The sequence below is a fragment of the Oculina patagonica genome, unplaced genomic scaffold (assembly GCF_052425735.1).
Source record: "Oculina patagonica isolate OP01 unplaced genomic scaffold, crgOcupat unplaced1072, whole genome shotgun sequence".
Lineage (NCBI taxonomy): Eukaryota > Metazoa > Cnidaria > Anthozoa > Scleractinia > Oculinidae > Oculina > Oculina patagonica.
Genome location: NW_027557053.1, coordinates 1 through 7100, shown reverse-complemented (window position 1 = coordinate 7100; position 7100 = coordinate 1). Strand labels below are relative to the sequence as shown.

The following is a 7100-nucleotide window of genomic DNA, read 5'->3' as shown; positions in this document are numbered from 1 at the left end:
GCTTCTTCTCTCGGATTCTCCTAGATTACCAGTACTTACATACTGGATGTTCATGTATGATACACTATTTGATAGGAAGCGGTTAGTCAGCTGCATAAATCACAGGAAACTAATAAGAAAATTAACAAACCAAAAGAGGATCCTCTCTTGCAATAACTATCAAAGACGGTATTTATTTTCATCGTATATTGAAGGCAAAATCGTAACTAATGGATTGTTGAGCAGCTTTTCAGTAAACATGTAAAAATGTGGACTGTGCATGTGATGAATACCACTCGCATATCAGAAAAACACAAAAGTAACTTTTAATGTTAGGCATTATGTTTCACTAAATTGACTAGAAATGTTTTTTATGGTCTGATATGCCGGCTTCCGTCTGTGTATACGTATTTTGAGAAAATTCAGACAAACTTGTTAGATCTGAGAAGATAAATGTGGACCAGAGACATTTTCGCCATTTAATAGCGGAAACTCTGATCCAATTTTAAAGTAATGCAGTATAAGAGTTCATGGTTGAAGAAACTCTGAACTAATACTTTTAACGGTTCAGATATGATCCATACATATTTTTAACAACTAGAAACGATTCGTAACTATCACACGTAAAATGCAGGAAAGCGTCGTAAGTCCATGTCAGAACAAATGATCTTATATACAGTATACTTTTACTTACGTTTTTGCCATGTCAAGTTTAAAAGATAAAAGATATAACTTTTCGTTCACTGAATCACTGTTACTGTTTTAGTTTAAATAGCACTGCATGGTGTGAAAACTTTTATCACAGTTTCACGTTTATATTTTAAAAATAGTTACGTTTAAGAGGCCATATCCATGAATGATGTTGCTAGTGAGAAAATCTTGGTTATACTGAAGATTTAAAATTGTAACTTTACAGCGAGTCTTGCACGAGTAGGAGAGAAGCATAAAAAGTGGTCCCAGAAGCTGCCTGACATAAAATAAACAATAGGTATTTACCAAATGAAACAGTAAGCAATGAAGATCAGTTCCTCGTATACACGTCCTTGTTCTCACCACATTTGGAAGGCATTCGTACAACGGAAAACGACCAAATGGAATATATCGTTTAAACACCTGGGTTTGCGAACTCTGTTTTGCCTTTTAAAATTCGAACCAGTGAGGTAATATAGCGAAACAAAGATCTACTAGTTAACGAGACGTACAAGCAAGATGAGAGACAAAATGTTTCCTTCGACTTGATACGGCAATGCTTAAGGCGGAATCCATCAGGAAGTCGAGTAATATTACCAGAACAATTAATTAAATTCTATTGCGTTATTTTCTACCCTTTTTAAAAGCTAAAGATCTAAGTAATTATCCGTCACAGCACCAACAACAATTTCTTAACAGAGCCTGAAAAAATGAATTTTAAAAACTTCACAAGAACCATGGATACTACTGGGTAAAACCTCACGCGTAGTTATTTTGTAAAAGCGTCTTTTGAGCGATTCAGTGGAATTCAGTGGAACTTCGAAATTTGTTACGATGTTTGATGTAGTTATAAATGATTTTTTTTGATAGGATATTTGAAACAGTAACACAGAAGCTTGCAATAAGATGTAAACAATTTTAGTATATAATTTTGTCCAATTAATACTTGAACTCCTGACGGATAACGTCTTAATCTGTTTACGTATATTATGTAGTCTATGTAGCTTAATATGAGCGTAGCTATACATGACAGTAACGCGACAGGAAGTCAAATAGAAAGCAAGCACAAATTGGAGAAAATGACGTACGTGACAAATGTCGCGGAGTCCACAGTTCCTTGTTGTGGATTACAATAAATGCTTTTCGCTTTGTGGAACACTGGCAAAAGCCACATATTCCTTTGTGTAACTCATGTTTCGATTTTAAAACCTATTTCCGAGTATATGAACTAAAATGAACAGAAGATAAGAAGTGAAAAAAAATTATGAGACTTGTCATTATGATCAAACCTCATTGGAAATCTTTTACTAGGCAGTTTGTAGTCGACGTTTTAATAGAGTTTCGATAAGTTGGCCGCCAAACCAAGTTACAATTTTCTCCACAGCAGCAGTTAAATTTTGGAATCTAAAAATCTTGATATTTATTTGATAGCAATCGAGTTTGCCTCAAAACACGTAATCTTCGCGAAAAATGGCACGACGTCTGGAAATTTTGCATGATGTCATTAACATGCCCGGAAAAAAACGTGCACTCATTATAGACTATTATAATCTGTATAGATACACGAAAAGCCACAACTTATTCCACAAACAGGAACCGTGACAACTTCAAATCACTTGTGCGTTTTCAAATAGAAAAAAAAAAAATCGAATATTCCTTAACAGTAGCTGACTATTCATTTGCTAACCTTCCAAAGTATAGTAGTTGGAAATATCCCTCAGTACAGCCACTCAAGGCGAGACACAAGCTTCTGGCAACTGCATGCGTCACTACTCACGCAAAATAAATGCATATTGTACTGCTGAAACAAGTTTACTCTCTCAGTTGTGCGTTTTTAATGTTTTTCATCTCAGTTGCGCAGCTAAAATAGTCTTAATTACATTGAGTGAAAAGCCAATCATTTTAGGATACACACTGCGGTTTTCGTCGTCGATGACGTCATTGTATAAGCTTCAAAATACCTGAGAAACTGAAACTGTTCAAAAACCGGTGGGTGCTCTACTGTTTAACACCGGCTCATTTTGGATGTGCTAGAAATCAAGCAGTCCGATATCAAATTTTCTACACGGAAACATCGTTTTCGGGGTTTGGTGCAAAGCCAAGTTAAAGATTGATGGTTGAAATTATTTGAACGTGACTGCGCTTCGTGGTATATGCAGTCGAGTATGCAGACTGTGAATATGTCAAAAATCAAATTTTAATGACATCTTTGATATTGAACTCCACTTTCTTTTGGATACAAACTCTGTGTTTCGCGCCATTACACATGATCCACTAAGACTAATGCGTATACTAGTTGACCCTAGAACTTGTCTGTTTTCTAAGAATAGAAATGATAACATAATGCAAATACGAATGACAATTGATTAATATTCAAGTTTCTGACTTTTAGTTGTGCTCAATTCAGATCGACAAAGATTGCTTCACTTGCTCAAAAAAGTAATCGAACACAGTTTGAAATGATTAATCTAACTGAATTTTTAACGAAATCCCTCGGAATACCTCGGATATTCTGCCTGGGAGACTCGTGGGTCCTAGGCGTTTAAATCAGCTGGTATTCCCCCAGATTAATTAGAATATATAACTTTTTATTGTGTAACTGTTGCTTTGTACATTACCTTAGTAACTGGATTTTCCATTTAAAATAATTTTTCTCTAATGCTCACGCCATCGATTCGTGATCATCGTGTGATTTCAGCCGGCCAATCACATGTTAGGCTTGTTTACATCCAAAAACCGGAAATTTAGGCCGGAGGTATGGTGGGTGATTACCGTCATAATTAAACTTTGGATTATGTTACTTGTTATTGCATTTTGTTTTACAATAAGTTGCTTGTGTGTTTGAATTTTATGTTGGTTGTATCAATTTTCTGTCAGAATTCAGAAATTTTCGTCTAATCAAATTTTCGGATAACTCTAAACTTTCTAGTCATTTGAATTTTTCAGGTTGTGCCAGTTTTCGGGAACTATTTCAATTTCAGACTGTTTTCCAATGCTTTGCATCTCCGATTCGTTTTTCGTTTCTGGTGTATTTTTTGCCAGTAGTTCGAATTTTCGGACACATTCAATTTTCTGCTTGTTCCCGGCGCCATATTGGAATAGTAACCGCGCAGACATGATAGCGAGGCTACCGGTGACCCGTGGCTGAGCGTGAAGAGAGATTACAGTGAGGATTCGGCAATTAGCCCGTGTTTTTTCGCGTTTTTCGGAACATAAGCGAAAGTTTTGATTCTAATAATACTCCTTCGTCATCTTCTAAGATGAATGGAAAATATTGGGCCGCTTTTGGCTGTAAAAAAGGCGAGTAAACTTCTCAGGGGCTATCAGTAGTTTTCGCTGCGTAACAAAACACAAGGAGATCCAGTGAAGAAATCGCATCCATGGTGTAATCTGATAAGACGCCAGCATGAGCATGGTGAGGACAATTTTCTTCGTCTTTAAAGCAATTTTTCTTTGTACTAATCATTACAAAAAAAGGAAATATACACAGCTCTCCTGAGCAAGTCGTTGGGATCAGAAAGAAAGGTTTTTAACATGCAATGTGTACAGAACTTTTGTTTACTTGCTCTCAATCACTGAAGTTGATGTTTAATAATACTTTACATTACACAATGCCCAATTCTTGAAAGTTTTCAGTAAAATAGTTATCCCAAATCAGGAATTATTCTCAATTTTGCAGACTTCTTTTTTATTTTATTTCTGAGTGTAGCAGTTTATTTTATATTGGTTAGAGCTGCTTTTAGGTGAAGTTATAAGCTTGGTTTAAATAAAGTTTTAATATTATCTCATAGGTAAAGAGAAATCCCAGCAACATAGATTGTGAAACATTCTAAAAGGAGTCTGCCAGTTGAAAGAAGCTCAGAAAATCATCTATTCAAGTCAAGAAATGGAAAATAACACAAGCAGAGGGCAATTTTTTAAGAATAAAAAATGTTTTCATAGTTGAAATGACTGCATCAGCTACTAAGTTTTGAAATAAATCATTTGCAGTGTTGAATCAAGGTGTTTCAAAAAGCCATTTAACAGTTCCTGTTACTATAAAAAAGTATTACCAACCCAAACAGTATGGTAACGATTATTATTATTATGAGATGCACAAAATGTGGACCATGTATAACTGACAATAATGCTTGCAAGTCTAAAGTTATATTTACAAAAATTGCCTGAGGGAATGATAAAATCATTGCTATACTTTACATGTCCAGGGACAACTGTATTTGTTCTTTGTCCTTGCCTTATTCTGGCCTTAAAGGAATTTTATTGTCTATTTTGGAGAGAAAAGGCTTGCTTTTTCAATTTTTTTTTAACACCACATTCTCAGACAAAACAAATTCCACCCCTACACATTGACCTGGTGTGGGAGACACGGTGGCCAATGGTTAGCGCACTCGACTCCCAGTCGAACGGCCCGGGTTCGAGTCCTGGTGGGGGAGCTGCGTTGTGTTCTTGGCCAAGACACTTTACTCTCAGTGCCTCTCTCCACCCAGGTGTATAAATGGGTAACAGCGAATTTACTGCTGGCATTCCATCCAGGGGGGAGTAGACACAGACTTTACCTTACCTTTTACAGATTGACCTGGAGGTTACAACAAGAGAAATTCCTCTTCCCCATTGATGGTAGAGTTTCATATGGACACCGAACTACAGCTAATCTAGCAGAGTTCCATCCAGCTTCATGATGAAGATTTTATTTATTTTAATTTTCTTTACTGTCTTATTTAAACAATACATTCATCTTAAACATTACATCAATATTTTCAATACTACATGCAGGACCTTAAATTTTATAGCTCCCCATTTGAGATAATAAACATTCAGAAAGTGTTTAAAGTATTGACATACTTTCTGGTTTCAGTGTAAAAGATTTATGGGTGGTTAACCCTTTACTGTCAAAGAATGAACAGCCCCAAAACTTTACCAGGTCAATACATACACATGTACACAAAAGGAGATGTAACAGTAATTAAAAATTTTCCCTGAATTTGACCAAATTCTCTCATCTAGAGCTGATAGAAAAGTTGATTTTTAACCTCTTCTGGAGAAATAATACCAAAATGATGGGTTATCACTGATGGACGATTAAACTACCCTGACTGTAATGTGGTTGAGACCAAACTTTGCCTGAAATTCAACCAGTTTAAATTCAATGATGCATTATTCTCTTTGCAGATCAATCAGACTTTTCATCAGGTGATTTAATAGGGTGCAATAATACTCCTGGTTAATGAGAAAAAAGTTTTCCCTTTTCTTTTGCATTTTTATTTCTTGAGTAGATGTTTCTCTGTGCCTTCTTTTAAATAGTGACTTCTTTGTGTGATAATTTCACAATCCATGTTTACTGGGATAGCTTTCACCTATGAGACAATATTGAAAACGGATTTAAACTAAGCTTACAACTTTACCTAAAAGCAACTCTTTGTTATCAATAATCTATTTCTTTTAAATCTTATCAAAATACAATAAGCTTATATCAGACTCAAAATAAATACAGAAATAAAAAAAACCGTAGGCAAAATTGGGAATAATTTCTGAATTGAGATATATATTTAAATGGAGACTTGTCAACAGAAGGGCTTTCCTAGATATAAAATGTTATCAAACAACTTCAGTGATTAGAAGCAAGTATAAAACAAAAGTTCTGTAAACATTGCATGTTAAAAACCTTTCTTTCTGATCCCAACGACTTGCTCAGGAGAGCTGTGTATATTTCCTTTTTTGTAATGATTAGTACAAAGAAAAATTGCTTTAAAGACGAAGAAAATTGTCCTCACCATGCTCATGCTGGCGTCTTATCACATTACACCATGGATGCGATTTCTTCACTGGATCTCCTTGTGTTTTGTTACGCAGCGAAAACTACTGATAGCCCCTGAGAAGTTTACTCGCCTTTTTTACAGCCAAAAGCGGCCCAATATTTTCCATTCATCTTAGAAGATGACGAAGGAGTATTATTAGAATCAAAACTTTCGCTTATGTTCCGAAAAACGCGAAAAAACACGGGCTAATTGCCGAATCCTCACTGTAATCTCTCTTCACGCTCAGCCACGGGTCACCGGTAGCCTCGCTATTATGTCTGCGCGGTTACTATTCCAATATGGCGCCGGGAACTAGCAGAAAATTGAATGTGTCCGAAAATTCGAACTACTGGCAAAAAATACACCAGAAACGAAAAACGAATCGGAGATGCAAAGCATTGGAAAACAGTCTGAAATTGGAATAGTTCCCGAAAACTGGCACAACCTGAAAAATTCAAATGACTAGAAAGTTTAGAGTTATCCGAAAATTTGATTAGACGAAAATTTCTGAATTCTGACAGAAAATTGATACAACCAACATAAAATTCAAACACACAAGCAACTTATTGTAAAACAAAATGCAATAACAAGTAACATAATCCAAAGTTTAATTATGACGGTAATCACCCACCATAC

The 7100-nt window shown here is 35.6% G+C and overlaps 2 long non-coding RNA genes across 2 annotated transcripts; one reads left to right on the top strand and one right to left on the bottom strand.

Annotated features, from left to right (window-relative positions):
• The first annotated feature begins 3723 nt into the window (after window positions 1–3723).
• On the top strand, window positions 3724–4666 carry LOC144639573 (uncharacterized). The gene is made up of 2 exons (XR_013568173.1): window positions 3724–4084; window positions 4461–4666. It is a non-coding gene; the product is annotated as an uncharacterized LOC144639573 (long non-coding RNA).
• Window positions 4667–5341: 675 nt separating this feature from the next.
• On the bottom strand, window positions 5342–6727 carry LOC144639572 (uncharacterized). The gene is made up of 2 exons (XR_013568172.1): window positions 6441–6727; window positions 5342–6023 (listed from the first exon to the last, which is right to left on the bottom strand). It is a non-coding gene; the product is annotated as an uncharacterized LOC144639572 (long non-coding RNA).
• Window positions 6728–7100: the final 373 nt, after the last annotated feature.